This window comes from Scyliorhinus canicula, chromosome 5 (assembly GCF_902713615.1).
Source record: "Scyliorhinus canicula chromosome 5, sScyCan1.1, whole genome shotgun sequence".
NCBI lineage: Eukaryota > Metazoa > Chordata > Chondrichthyes > Carcharhiniformes > Scyliorhinidae > Scyliorhinus > Scyliorhinus canicula.
The window spans coordinates 158,546,723-158,562,605 of record NC_052150.1 but is presented as its reverse complement, the minus strand read 5'-3'; the positions used below and the strand labels follow the sequence as shown (position 1 = coordinate 158,562,605).

The window sequence follows — 15,883 nt, the reverse complement described above, 5'->3', positions numbered from 1 at the left end:
CTTAAAGATGGACTACATTTGGAATAATTGGACCAGAGCCCTGCAGACATAAACAAACCCCCCATTTTAAACCATACCTGCCTTATTTTACATATTTTTATTATCAATTCATATGTCTATATTTCTAATGAAGATTGGTGATAAAAACTTATAGCTACAGCCACCTGACAGTGGTGACACATCACCCACATCCAGAAGCCACTCCACGTTGGCGTTCATAGAATGGATCTCGCCTTTTACCTAAGAGCAAGCGTAGGATCATTTAAAAAAAACATTTAGAGTACCCAATTATTTTTTCCAATTAAGGGGCAATTTAGCATGGCCAATACGCCTACCTTGCACATCTTTGGGTTGTGGGGGTGAAACCCACGCAGACACGGGGAGAACGTGCAAACTCCACACGGACAGTGACCCAGGGCCGGGATTTGAACCCAGGTCCTCAGCGCCACAGGCAGCAATGCTGACCACTGTGCCACCGTGCTGCGCAAGTGTAGGATCATTTGAGATCAGGTGTGATGCCTGTTCTTGTCAGCTTGGATCTTGTATGGCCCTTTTGTGGCCACCATGAATTGGATTCAATTTGAATTGATTTTTGGAGCAAGCAAGGAGATGGATTAAGGGACCTGCCTCTCCACTCTGCACATTGGCTTTGTAACTGCGAGAAAGGAATGATATTTTGAAAATAAGTTCATAGAATGTTTTTTCAGCTGAGGGAGCACATAGTTCAGATCACACTGACCTGACCTGTTCCCAGCCCTTTACTCACCTTTTCCAGTCTAATCTTGAACAGTGAGATGGTTTCTGCCATAATACACTGGTGGGAGGGATGAACGTGACAAGTATCCATAGCCAACTTGCACTAAATTTCACATAAGTTTTAAATGGAAACGGTTGCCAGGAAAAGTGGCACACAGATCTAAGATTTAAAAAAATAATTACCAGTTGATCTACCACAGTAGCTGGAAGAATAAAGTCACTCTTTTACCTGTCCAATGTCTTTGTATTGCTTTTTCTATTTGTCTCTCCATTTTATTGTGCATGAAGCAGGTTGGCATAATTGAGGTATAGCAATATTTTTTCACTCGCTCCAATGTCCAAGGATTTTGGGGATACTTTGCAACAATTATTGGGGCTCTGATTTTGATCTTCCATTGTAAATGTGTGTACGTGTTATTGGATTGTATTTTCAGCTCTTTTTGCCATGGAACCAAGAAAGCTGCACTTGTGCCATGGGAGAAGTAGAATGAACCATTGAAAATTGACCTTCTGTTGAAAAAAAAATGTTTTTAATTTGCATCCTGGCTTGTTAAGTTATTATGCAGTGTTTGCAAATCCCAAATTATGCTGGCTGCAGTCTTCACAAACTAATGGCCTTTTGATAGTCGGAAAGATATGAAGAGCTACACTGGGTTAATTCATTACACTCATTTGGACAGGACATTTCCATAAGCTTGAAACACCATGAACAACACTGCAAAAGAAACTCCACAGCTGTTCAGTGGGGTTTTATTCGTGGGCTGTTAAGGCCAGTATTTATTGGCTATCCCTATACAAATGAGTGGCTTGCTGTGCCATTTCATAGGGCTGTGAAAAGCCAACCACACTTCTGTGGTCTGGAGTCAGAGAGAGTTTTCAACAGATCAGTAAGAGTGGCAGATTTCTTTCCCTGAAGGACATTAATGAACCTGATGGGTTTTCATGACAATCCGATAGATAGATGGCCACCATTACTGTTGCTAGCTTTTTATTCCAGATTTATTTAATTAATGAAATATAAATTGCTCAGCTGTTGTAGTGGGGTTTGAACTCATGTCTAGGGCTCTGGATTACTTGCTCAGTAGTTTAAAAAAAATAAATGTAAACTACCCAATTCATTTTTTTCCAATTAAGGGGCAATTTAGCATGGCCAATCCACCTCCCCTGCACATCTTTGGGTTGGGGGGGCAGAATGTGCCGAATGTGCAAATTCCCCAGATCTGAGTTCTTGGGGCTGTGAGGCAACAGCGCTAACCACTGCGCCACCATGTCGCCCCCTTACTCAGTAATACAACCACTATGCTATTATACCCCAGTTTAGAAATTGAATCCCCTGTATTATGTGAGACTGTGTCATGCAAACCTGACTCTCTGGTTTCACCCCTACATCCCATTATACTGATTGCAATCAGGACAGGATTAGAGCACTAATTTTGGCATCAGTACCTTGGCCTAGTGTTAGATAAAACTTAAACAGGGTCCCTGCCCCTGATCACTATCCATATCCAAAAGGAAATATATGTATGTGAACATTGAATGATTAGGGTCAATACTTCTTGAGATGGTTCCTGGAGGGGAATAGGCCATCAACACTCATTTACCAAATTTACAAATGAAGAATGGCCATAGGCGATGGATTGGAGAGCTGCTGATAACAGTGGAACAGATTTCACTTGAATTCCTGGTGTCATGAAAATGAGGGAGAAGGAGAAATGCCGGGAAGGCGAAATAAAAGAAGCTGAAGTATACTAAATATGATGAATGTTTTCACAAATTTACAGCACAGCTTAAAGGAAGTGGAAACTTTAGCAGGAGCACAGAAATGTGAGAGAAGGAGCACAGATTCTGAAAAGAGGGCCCACTACTTTTAAAATATGGGTGAAAGCAGAGATATATATGGTACTGAAGCTTTTCATCTCGCACTCACTCATCAGGGCCAATGCAAAAATGTTGTGATCGTTTGAAATTTGGTATTTTTGTATTTATCCTGATGAGTGCAAGACGAAAAGCTTCAGCAACATGTCTCCCTTTTCAGCAATTTTGAGGTACTTTTAAAAGTACTTCTGTTTCCTCTCTTCCACATACATCGGGAAATTTTATTTTCTAAGTAAAATGATATTCAAATTTCCAAACTATTATTTAAATATCCTCTTTGTTGAAAATTAACTCTTTAAAGCATTGTCGTTCTATGGGTATGGTATAGTTTTGGGTTGTGCAGGAATTACAGAAGTGTACACAAGGTATGCAGTCGACTTTCTCGCCTAATACTCACTTCAACTGATTATGAGAAAAGATTTTTCTGGTGAGTTTGTTTATTCAGAAAAGGTAAGGGTTAACTATAATGTTTAGAATTAATCATAAAGAATGCATCACTCATCAAGCATCACTCATGTAGCTGTACAGCATTGATGATATGTAAGCAACCGCCATACAGTGTGGATGAATTGGGGATGTCTTGGATGGGAGGTGTTTGTAAAATGAGGTTGCAGAAAGAAGAAGCGGGGATGTCTCCATGCTGAAGCATCCTCAAAGGATGTTGCTTTATTTACTGTGCCAGGGTCAGTCTCTGGTGATCTGTGGAGGTGGGGGGGGGGGGGGGGGGGGAGGAGTTGTTGTACTCAAGGAGCAGTGTCAAAGGTACGGGGTGGCCATTGCTGCCCTGGGGCTACTCTGTGTGTCATGGAGCAGTCCTAAAGGAGGTGTTACCTCGCCCCACCCCTGGTGACCTGATTGGAGGTTGCCATAGTTTACCTAGTGGGCTCTCCACATGGAGGCCATCCCTGCTGATGTCAATAAAATGCTGGCAGGACTGGGAAGGGCCACTTAATTGGATTAGTTGGATGCCTGTATCTGGATGGTGGGACAGAGGGGAGGAGCACCCCATTGAAGTTCCACTGTTGATCATATCCCATGCAGCAGGAAGGAGTTGGCTGCCTTCCCAACACCTTTTGCTGCAGTTTCATGAGGCCTCGTACATTCCAACCCTTCTCGAGAGGACTGGTAAAATCCAATTCTATATATAAAAATTTGACCAAATGCATGAGGTTGATCATCAGCTCATTGTATAAATGCCAGCCACAATTTATATCCTTGTATAATAAGTAGGACACAGGGTAATAGTTCCCAACTTCTACAGCACAGCAGTTCTGCTTTGTTTGGAGTCCTGAGAATCATGGCTTGTGTTTTTTTGTGTTACTCACTTTTATGTTTTGTTTATTTTCCAACTGGCTGAGTATACAAGGAAATGCAAATTAATGTGACATCTTACACCATTGATGGCACAATCCCAATATAGAGTCAAAGTGCTCAGTTCCGGTTTGACCAGGATCATTCGACTTCAGTCCTTGTCACAGCCTTGATCCGGGAATGGACATGAGCTGTATGTCAGTCAGGATATGAGAAATTAAGGCAGTATTTGCCCACACAAAAAGAGCTCCAGCAAAACTGAGTGAATGGGAGTTAAAAGAAAAACCTTCCAGTAGCTGGAATTAAACTTAGAACATAGAACAGTACAGCACAGAACAGGCCCTTCGGCCCTCGATATTGTGCCGAGCCATGATCACCCTACTCAAACCCACGTATCCACCCTATACCCGTAACCCAATAACCCCCCCCCCCCCTTAACCTTACTTTTTAGGACACTACGGGCAATTTAGCATGGCCAATCCACCTAACCCGCACATCTTTGGACTTCTGTTATGATTATGAGGTTTTATAGGATGATTATGTTTTGGACTGTCTCTTTAATTTAAAATAATATGGAGTAGTGAATAGAGTCTTGTGATTTGCAATGAGTTCTGCTCGACAACAAGCCTGTGCGGCTTGCTTATCATGGACATCAGGGGCGGCCTTGGTTCCCTGGGAAGTGCACATATTAGGCTTAACACCTGAAAGCAAAGGCAGCAGTAAATGTACTTGTTATTGCAGACTTGTTGGGACAGAGACAGAGGGAGACATTTTTTTCTCTGTTGCCTACCGGACAGAATGGTCAAAGAGAAGGAACCCGCAGAGACTTAAGGACACTGAACCCACAGAGATTTAACAGTTTGTCCATTATAGTAAAAGTCTCCACACTTGACATTTTGGCATGCTATTCCTTTAAGAATACTGGTCACTGGGAATTCAGATATCTTTTTCAAAGTTATCAGTCTATACTTGGCTTATAACACTTGACAAAAAAGACGCATATGGTTGTGGGAGCCCCAGGAGATTATTGCGGAAGATCCTCAGGGGGCAGTGTCCTTTGCTCAACCATCATTGGTTGCTGCTGAACACTTGGACAAGTCATTGAGTCATCATGACACAGAAAGAGCCAATTCAGCCCACCGGGACCATGCCAGTGCTCTGTCGAGTAATCTAGTCAGGCCCATTGCCCATTCTATATCCGTAGCCCTGCATGCTTTATCCCCCGCCTCGACTTCCTACACCTTCATGCGCAGCGAGTTCCAGGTCATTAACACTTATTGTATAAAAAAGTTCTGCTTCACATTCCACCTGTATCTCTTGTCCAAAGCCATAAATCTATGGCCTTATACCACTGCTAACAAGCCTTGTCCACCTTGTCCAAACCTGACACTATCTTGTACACCTCTATCAACCCTCACTTTACTTAACTCAAAGGAGAACAAATCTAGCATCTCCAACTTAACCCTGTGGTTAAAATTCCTCATCCCTGGAACCATTCTGGGAGATCTCCCTTGCATCCTCTGAAGACCACATCTTTCTTAAAGTGTGGTGATCACAACTGGATGCAGCAGTCTAGTTGAGACCTGACCAGAGCTTTATTAAGGTTCAGCATAACGAATCTACTTTTGTTCTCAATACCTCTTTATGAAGCCCAAAATTCCATGTTTTGGTCAATTGCCCGTAGTGTCCTAAAAAGTAAGGTTAAGGGTGGGGTGGGGTTGTTGGGTTACGGGTATAGGGTGGATACGTGGGTTTGAGTAGGGTGATCATTGCTCGGCACAACATCGAGGGCCGAAGGGCCTGTTCTGTGCTGTACGGTTCTATGTTCTAACACATCCTACTACCTTCAAGATCTGTTAATGGAGGGATCTGTCAACGATCACCAAATCAGTATTTGGTCTCCACGGAGTAGAAATTGAAGAAAGTACCAGTAAATTGCTTTTTTCATCGGAACCACTTAAAGCTATTCTGCATTACTTAAAACTAGCCTGCTGCAACTTAAGGAGAGGTGCATTGTGTCTGCAACAGGTGCTGGCAGTTGTGTTTGAAGAGAATCTGACCTGGAAAAGAGTGAGGAATTGTACAACACGGGAGAGATAGTGTTCCAAGGTTTTCAGATTATGCACTGGAGGCCTTTGTGGAAAGGAGGAGAAATGTCCTGTATCCACAGGGGAGAAGGAAGCCCTCCAAATGCACACTCCAAAGCCGATAAGCGCATATAGACATGGAGACCAATGCTGATTGTCAAACCCTGATTACCTGGATGCAGTGCCTAGAGAAGTTCAGTGACCTCACTTGAGTGCTCAGGGTCTGTGAATGTATCATGAAATGCCACATTCAACAAGTGCACCACTAACCTGGAGTCACTGCCCAAATCAGCCCTTCACTCATTTACCAATAATCTTTATCAATGCGGCTTCACAGTGAATATTCATATACTTCACCTCACCATTGCACTTTTTTTTCATAGAATCCCTACAGTGCAGAAGGAGGCCATTCGACCCATTGAGACTGCACTGACCCTTCGAAAGACCACCCCATCTAGGCCCAGTCCCCCGTCCTATTCCTGCAATCCCTCCCTAAGTGGCATTTAGCATGACCAATCCACTCAACCTGCACATTTTTGGACAGTGGGAGGAAACCGGACCACCCGGAGGAAACCCACACAGATACAGGGAGAATGTGCAAATTCCACACAGATAGTTACCCAAGGTTACTTATCTGCCTATTTGACCATCCCATCTATATATCTTTCAGTAACCCAAGATATTCAACCTCACTGGTAACCACCCGGCTAATCTTTGTGTCATCCTCAAACTTACTGATCCTACCCCTCACATAGTCGTCTATGTCATTTATATAATGACAATTAATGAAATGAAATGAAATGAAAATCGCTTATTGTCACAAGTAGACTTCAGTGAAGTTACTGTGAAAAGCCCCTAGTCGCCACATTCCGGCGCCTGTTCGGGGAGGCTGGTACGGGAATTGAACCGTGCTGCTGGCCTGCTTTGCCTGCTTTAAAAGCCAGCGATTTAGCCCAGTGTGCTAAACCTAGTGGATCCAGCACAAATCCTTGTGGTATGCCACTGGATGCTGGCTTCCAAACACTAAAGCAACCTTCTGTCATCACCCACTGTCTCCAAAAACTAAGCCAATTTTGAATCCCCCTTATCAAATGACCCTCTATCCCATGTGCATTTACCTTCTTTATATAGTCTCTTATGTGAGGACCTTGTCAAAGGCTTTGCTGAAATCCATATAAACTAATATAAAGTAACATATGTACCAACATGGTGTCTGACATGATTCGGGCCATACATGTTGACGTGAGCTGTAAACACCATTTTTGGAGCTCTGAGGGTACTTTTTATACTCAAAGAACATGCGCTATAGAGCTCAATCTCTCACCCCTCGTACTCAGATTATCACATATATGAAATACATATTACTTTTCAAAATGTTGGGGTGGCACAGTGGCGCAGTGGTCAGTACTGCCGCCTTATGGCGCCGAGGACCCGGGTTTGATCTTGACCCGGGTCATTGTCCGTGTGAAGTTTGCACATTCTCCCCGTGTCTCATCCCCACAACACAAAAGATGTGCCTTGTAGGTGAATTGGTTTCACTAAATTGCCCCGTAATTGACAAAAAAAATAATTGGTTACTCTGAAAATAAAAAAAAATTTAAAAAACGCTTTTAAAAGTTAATTTTATGCAGCTGTAGCATTTTCCAGTTGTTTCACTGACTTAGTGTCATTGTGCTCTCTTTTGTTCCCATGTACCCGTTTCTTCAATATGACCTATTTTGCCACATAACCTCCTCTTTCTCTTTCCTGGAGGTGCTAATAGCAGCAGGAGAATACACGTATGGAAACCAGTAGCTGCCCATAAGACGTAGGAGCAGAATCAGGCCATTCGGCCCATCGAGTCTGCACCACCATTCAATGAGATCATAACTAATCTGAAATGATAATCCTCAACTCCACTTTCCCGCCTTATGTCATAACCCTTGATTTCCTTACTGATTAAAAATCTATCTCAACCTTCAACATACTTACCGACCCAGCCTCCACCGCACTCTGCGGTAAAGAATGCCACAGATTCACTAACCTCTGCAGGAAAAAGATTCCTCCTCATTTCTGTCTTAAATGGGTGACCTCTTACTCTGAGATTATTCCCTCTGGTCCAAGACTCTCCCACAAGGTGGAACAACCTCTCAGCATTTACTCTTGTCAAATCCCTGAGAATCCTATATGTCTTCCAGCACCTTGTGCATGTGAGTATTCTGTATATTTGAGCATTGACAAATGATTTTATCACAAACGGTTATGCTGATAGAATGAGATAAAGGTGAGTCAGATGCAGCTGGTGTGAAGCAAAAACACCAGCATAGAATATTGGGCCAAATGACCTATTTCTGTGCATTGCATGTAGGGCATGGCAGCTAAAAGTGACATCCACTTATTCACTTTTCAGCCTCGGATACAGAATAGTAATGAGGACAGGAACTTTGCTTGTGTTTTTAAATATTTTTCTCCTTTCCCACCTGCCAATGCGATGGCCCTGCTGCCAGTTATCATCCCTCAGCTGCAGCTCTGCAGAGTGTCTGCAGTGTTTCTGAGCCACACCGTGTGGGGAATGTGGCGAACACTGATACACAGGCACTGTGGGATGAAACATCTTCAACTCTGATTAGCAAAATAATCCAGGTGCTGGAAATCTGCAATAAAAACAAAAACTGCTGGAAATGTTCAGCAGCTCGGTTCTGATGGAAGGTAATCTTGACCCGAGACACTGGGCAGAATTCTCCCGAGCCCCCTCCTGACGGGTTTGATGGCGCCCGTAGGGGGAGAATATAGCGGGAGACCTAGAAATGTGTTTCACGCTGTTGTGAATTTACAGTCAGATCTTCTGCTGGTGCTACTAATGATGGGTCAGAAAACCTGCCAGAGGCCGGCGTGAACCTCATTTTCATCCGTTAATGGGATACAGATAAAGACCTGACTCCCCCCGACATGCTAGAATCTCTGTGGTGCCGGCAGGAAAATATGCCGATACGCCAGCTTGAAACATGTTTGGAACACTCTGCTGTGCAGGATTAATCTGAACAATACCTGGGTTTGCCTCCCGAGGTTCTGATGTGTTACCCGTGCTGGTCTAACATCAACTGCAACTGGATGCAGTAAAACGAGAAACAGGCTTCCGGCACAGGAGATGGTCCAATACTGTTTTATTGAACCTGTTGATTGCTGTACATAATCTGCTGTGGGCTGACACTCTATTAACCTAACTGATAACCTCCTACTGGCTTGACCAGACTAGCTCTCTATCACATGGTGATGATATTCATTGGCCTGTGAACTGCGACTATCTCTCTAGCCGTGTCCTGTGAGAGAGGGAGTGCCTTAATGCCCTGTGGTCTTTATAGTGGTGGTGTCCTGTCTGGCGATTGGTTGTTCTGTGTCGTGTGTGTTCATTGGTTGTCCTGTGTGTCAATCACTGCCTGTCTGCATCTCATGATGTACGTAAGTGGATATTATGGCAGGTTCATGGTGGTCTTCCAGTCCGAGTGCCCCTGGAGATCTATGTGGAATGTCTGCTGGTTATCTAACCCGGCAGAAGAAGGTAAAGGACCTGGCCAAGGAGTTGGAAGGGACCTGTGGCGCAGAAGCCAGTGGAAGGATGGTGGAGGGGGAAGGGTCAGTGCAAGTAGCAAAGTCATAGATGGAACAGTTGGTGGCTTTCATCGAGGAAGAGTTCCGCCAGCAGAGGAAGGTCATTGAAGGGGCTGTGGCATCCCTGAAGGGCTCAATGGAGAGGGTGGAGAAATGCTTGGCGTCACAGGGGTCACAGATCCGAGAGATTGAGAGGGTGATGTTGGACCAGAGTGATTGTGTGGTGGCATTGGAGGTGGAGGAGGGGTTCTTAGGTAACCTTTGCAAGATGTTGAGAGCAAAGGTGGAGGAGCAAGAAAATAGGTCGATAAGGCAGAATCTGCGGATATTGGGCTTGCCTGAAGGAGTGGAAGGTGCGAGTGCCACAAGGTATGTTTCAAGGATGCTGGCGGGGCTGGTGGGGGAGTGGGTGCTGGATAAATCCCCTGAAGTGGTCAGAACGCACAGGAATATGAGGCAGAAGCCTATAGCAGGTGAGCAGCCACGGGCGGTGATCGTGAGACTCCGCAAGTTCGTGGAGAAGGAGAAGATTCCGCAGTGGGCCAGAAAGAAGCTCAACTGTGAATGGGAGGGGAACAAGATCCAAATATAACAGGCCATTGGAGCTGAGCTGACAAAATAGTGTGTGTGGTTCAACAGAGCCATGGCGGGCAGCACAGTGGCGCAGTGGTAGCACTGCAGTCTCACGGCGCCGAGGTCCCAGGTTCGATCCTGGCTCTGGGTCACTGTCCGTGTGGAGTTTGCACATTCTCCCTGTGTTTGCATGGATTTCCCCTCCACAACCCAAAGATGTGCAGAGTAGGTGGATTGGCCACACTAAATTGCCCCTTAATTGGAAAAATTGGAGGAAGAGAAGAAGCAGGCGCTAGAGGACACCTTGGGGTATCAGAGAATTTACAGTGCAGAAGGAGGTCATTCGGCCCATCAAGTCTGCACCGGCCCTTGGAAAGAGCACCCTACTCAAGCCCACGTCTCAACCCTATCCCCGTAACCCAGTAACCCCACCTAACCATTTTCTTTGGACACTAAGGGCAATTCAGCACAGCCAAGCCACCAACTATGCACATCTTTGGACTGTGGGGGGAAACTGGAGCACCAGGAGGAAACCGACGCAGACACGGGGAGAATGTGCAGACTCTGCACAGACAGTGACCCAAACCGGGAATCGAACCTGGGACACTTCTCCCCCAGTTCACTTCCTGGGACCCTGGAGCTGTGAAGCAACTGTGCTAACCACTGTGCTACCGTACCACCAGTGAAGCCAGGGAAGGCCCCGGGGCCGATGATTACCCAGCGCAATTCTATAAAGAGTTTGCAGTGGACCTGGCACCACATCTCTTGGGGGTCTTTAATGAGGCAGCACAGAAACAGGCCCTTCGGCCCTCCAAGAGGCGTTGGAGAAGGGAGAGCTGCCGTAGACTATGATCCAGGCAACAATCGCATTAAGACCAGAAAGGGGAAGGACCTGTTGAAATTTGAATCGTATAGGCCCATATCGCTGTTAAATAGAGATGTGAAAGTGCTGGCTAAGTTGATGGCGGGAAAGATGGAAGGTTGTGCCCCGGGGTGGTTGCGGAGGACCAAACAGGCTTCGTAAAGGGCAGGCAGCTTTCTAGTAATAGAAGGAGGCTGTTAAATGTGATCATGACCTCACTGAGAGCCCAGGTGCCGGAGAATGTGGTGTCCATGGACGCGGAGAAGTAATTCGACCGGCTGGAGTGGCAATTCCTGTTTTCTTTTTCTTTTGTAAAATAAATTTAGAGCACCCAATTATTTTTTTTCCTACAAAGGGGCAATTTAACGTATCCAATTCACCTAACCTGCACATCTTTGGGTTGTGGGGGTGAAACCAACGCAGACACGGGGAGAATGTGCAAACTCCACATGGACAAGGTCCTGTTTGAGGTCCTGGGAAGGTTCAGATTTGGGCCAAACTTTGTGGCATGGGTGCACCTGTTATACGTGCACCGATAGCAAGTGTGTGGAGCAATGACATGCGTTCACGGAACATTGAACTGCACAGGGGAACAAGGCGGGGTGCCTGCTGTCGCCACTGATGTTTGCTCTGGCTGTAGAGCCATTGGCAATGGCTCTTAAGGGTCGGCAGAGTGGCAAGGGATTACGAGGGAACGAACGGAGCATCGGGTGTCGCTATACGCGGACGACCTACTATTGTATGTTTCGAACCCGCTGGAGAGCATGGAGAGGATCATGGGCCTATTTTGGAAGTTTGGGGCATTCTCACGATATAAGTTAAATGTAGGGAAAAGCAAAATGTTCCCGGTGAATGAGTTGGGTCGGCGAGCTAATCTAGGAGGTTTATATACCTGGGGATTCCGATAATGAGAGAATGGGCGATGCTACACAAATGGAATTTAACAAAACTGGTGGAGGAGGTTAGGGAGGATCTGAAGAGGTGGGACATGCTGCACTTGACTTTGGCAGAGAGGGTCCGAGTGGTGGAGATGAACATTTTGCCGAGGTTCCTGTTCATATTCCAGACACTCCCGATCTTTATACCAAAGGCCTTCTTTTGAAAACTGGATATGATTATCTCAGACTTTGTTTGGGCAGGGAAGGTGCCACGGGTTAAGAGGCCCTGTTACAAAGATAGAGGCGGAAGGGAGGGTTGGCATTGCTGAACCTGCTACATTATTACTGGACAGTGAATGTGGAGAAGGTGAGGTGGTGGTGGGAAGCAGAGGGGTAGAATGGGTAGGATGGAGGCAGAATCCTATAAGGGGTCCAGCCTAAGGGCTATCATGAGGGTGGCATTGCCAATGGCGCCATGGAAACACTTGGAGACCTTGTAGTGCAGTCCATGGTGAAGATCTGGAACCAGCTGAGGAGGCACTTTAGGATAGAGGGGATGTCGGTCTTAACGCCGTCGTGTAAAAACCACGGTTTTGAGTTGGAGTGGATAGACGGTATGTATAGGAAGTGGAGAGAAGTGGGGATGGTTAAGGTGAGGGATTTGTACCTGGAAGAAGGGTTTGCCAGTATAGAGGAACTGAAGGAGAGGATAGAGCTCCCGAGAGGAAGTGAGTTTGGTACCTGTAAGTAAGGGACGTCACGTGGAAGGTTTGGAAAGAGTTCCCCAGGTTGTCGGGGGTGCACCTTGTTGGAGTGACTACCGCTTCCAGATGTGGAAGGGGAGGGTAGGATCAGGGACATGTATGGGTAGCTGGGAGAGCAGGGAGGTGAGCAGATGGTGAAGATTAAGGAGAAGTGGGAGGGAAAGTTAGGAGGGGAGATAAATTGAGGACTATGGAGTGAGGCGCTATGAAGGATAAATGTGACCTTCTCGTGCGCCTGATACAGTTCAAGGCGGTACACAAGGTACATATGACTCGGCAAGAATAAGTGGGTTTTTCCAGGGAGTGATAGACGAGTGTGAGAAGTGTGGGCGAGGACCAGCAAACCATTCATACGTTCTGGGGCTGCGAAAAGTTGGGGAGATTTTAGGTAGAACTGTTTGCGGCGCTAGCAAGGATAGTGGGGCAAGAGGTTGAGCTGGACCCATTGATGGCGATATTTGGGCTATTGGAGAAGCCGGAACTGATGGAGGGGAGGAGGGCCGATGTTGTGGCCTTCGCCTCTGATTGCCCGGCAAAGAATTCTGCTGGAGTGGCGGTCAGCAACGCCACCAGGGGTGGCAGCTTGGCTGGGGGATTTGTATGACTTTCTACGGTTGGAAAAGATTAAGTAACCTCTTGCTGACCTTTCAATCTACTCTCCATCATCAGAAAAGTGATGGAAGGAGCTATCAACTGTGCTATCAAGCAGCACTTGCTCAGCAGCAACCTGCTCACGAATGCTCAGTTTGGGCTTCTCCAGGGTCACTCAGCTCCTGGCTTCATGACAGCCTTGGTTCAAACATGAACAAAAGAGCTGAATGCCAGAGGTGAGGTGAGAATGACTACCCTTGACATCAAGGCAGCATTTGATCGAGTATGGCATCAGGAGGCCGTAGCAAAACTGGAGTCAATGGGAATCAGGGGGGAAACTCTCCGTTGGTTGGAGTCATACCTGGCATAAAGGAAGATGGTTGTGGTGGTTGGAGGTCAATCATTTGAGATCCAGGACATCACTGCAGGAATTCCTCAGGCTGGTGTCCCAGGCCCAACCATCTTCAGCTGCTTCATCAATGACCCCCTTCCATCATAAGGTCAGAAGTGTGGATGTTCACAGATGACTGCACAATGTTCAGCACCATTCATGACTCCTTATGTCCAAATGCAGCAAGACCTGGACAATATCTCTCACATGCCAGAAAGGCTAGAAGTAGAAGAATAGTGCAGCTAAACACGTGGCTAAACTGGTGGTGTAGGAGAGAGGATTTCAGATTTTTGGACCATTGGGATCTCTTCCGGGGCAGGTGGGAACTGTACAAGAAGGACGGGTTGCATCTAAACTGGAGGGGCACCAATATCCTGGCTGGGAGCTTTGCTAGTGTCACTCGGGAGAATTTAAACTAATGTGGCAGGGGGGTGGGAACCAGAATGTGAGCTTATAAGGTGTAATAACTGAAGGGGAAATAGGGAACCAAAATAAAAGAACAACATCACCCTCAGGCAAAGCAAAAAAGGTGACAAGTGTGAGAAGGGAGGTGGTCAATGCAGGACTGAGGGAGTTGTACCTAAATGCGTGCAGTATACGGAACATTGAAATTGGCCGGTACAATGTTGTGGACATCACATGACATGGCTGCAAGGGGATCAGTGCTGGGATCTAAATATCCAAGGATACGTGTCCTAAGGAAAGAACAGGCAACAGAACAGTTGGGCAAAGGGGGCGTGGTTGCATTGTTAGTAAGGAATTAAGTTAAATTGATAACAAGGAGCGATATAGGATCAGAAGGCATAGAATCTCTGTGGGTAGAGTTGAGGAATCACAAAAGTAAAAAGAACCTGATGGGAGTTTAGTACAGGCCATCTAGCAGTAGTCAGGATGTGGGCAGGAAATAAATCAGGAGGTAGAAGAGGCATGTAAAAATGGCAATATTACAATAATCATGTGGGAACTTCAGTATGCAGGTGGACTGGGAAAATCAGGTTGGTAGTGGATCCCAAGAAATGGAATTTGTGGAATGTCTAAGAGATGGTTGTTTGGAGCAGCTTGTGACAAAGCCTACTAGGGAACAGGCAATTCTGGATTTGGTGATGTGTAATGAGGCAGACTTGATTAGGGAACTTAAGGTGAAGGAACCCTTAGGGAGCAGTGACCACAATATGATAGAATTTACCCTACAGTTTGATAGGGAGAAGCTGCAATCAGATGTAACGGTATTACAATTAAATAAGGGTAACTACAAAGACACGAGTGAGAAGCTGGCCAGAGTTGATTGGAAAAGGAGCCTAGCAGGGAAGACAGTGGAACAGCAATGGCAGGAGTTTTGGGGGTTATTAGGGGGGGCACAAGAGAAATTCATCCCAAGGAGGACGAAACATGCTAAGGGGAGGTCAAGGCATCCATGGCTGATGAGGGAAGTCAAGGCCATCAAAAAGCTAAAGAAAAAACATACAAAGTGGCGAGGATTAGCAGGAAGTTAGAGGATTGGGAAGCCTTTAAAAATGAGCAGAGGACAACTAAGAAAGTAATAAGGGGGGGAGAAGATGAAGTACGAGTGTAAGCTAGCTAGTAAGATAAAGGAAGACAAGAAGTTTTTATCAATATATAAAAGGTAAGAGAGAGGAAAAAATAAACATTGGACCACTGGAAAATGTGGCTGGAGAAGTAATAATAGGAAACAAAAATAGCTCAGGAGATTGTGGAGGCATTGGTGGTGATCTTTCAGGAATCATTGGAGGCAGGAAGGGTCCCAGAGGACTGGAAAATGGCAAATGTAATATCACTGTTTAAGAAGGGAGGGAGGCAAGAAGATGGGAAATTGTAGGCCGGTTAGCCTGACTTTGGTCATTTTAGAGTCCATTATTAAAGATGTGATTGCAAAGTACTTGGAAGTGCATGATAAAATAGGACTGAGTCAGGGGGAGGTCATGTCTGACAAATCTGTTGTTTGAGGAAGTAACAAGAAACGTAGACAAAGGAGAACCGGTGGACGTGATTTATTTAAATTTCCAGAAGGCCTTCGACAAGGTGCCGCATAGGAGACTGGTAAATAAGTTAGAGCCCATGGTGTTCAGGGTAAGATCCTGGCATGGATAGAGGATTGGCTGACTGGCAGAAGGCAAAGAGTGGGGATAACGCGGTCTTTTTCAGGATGGCAGCCGGTGACTAGTGGTGCGCCTCAGGGGTCGGTGCTG

General features: G+C 45.8%; 1 protein-coding gene across 1 annotated transcript in view; it reads left to right on the top strand.

The window, feature by feature from the left end:
- cmtm8b (CKLF-like MARVEL transmembrane domain containing 8b) overlaps positions 1 to 15,883 on the top strand; it is a 78,327-nt gene that overhangs the window by 558 nt on the left and 61,886 nt on the right. The gene's annotated exons all lie outside the window — the stretch shown is intronic.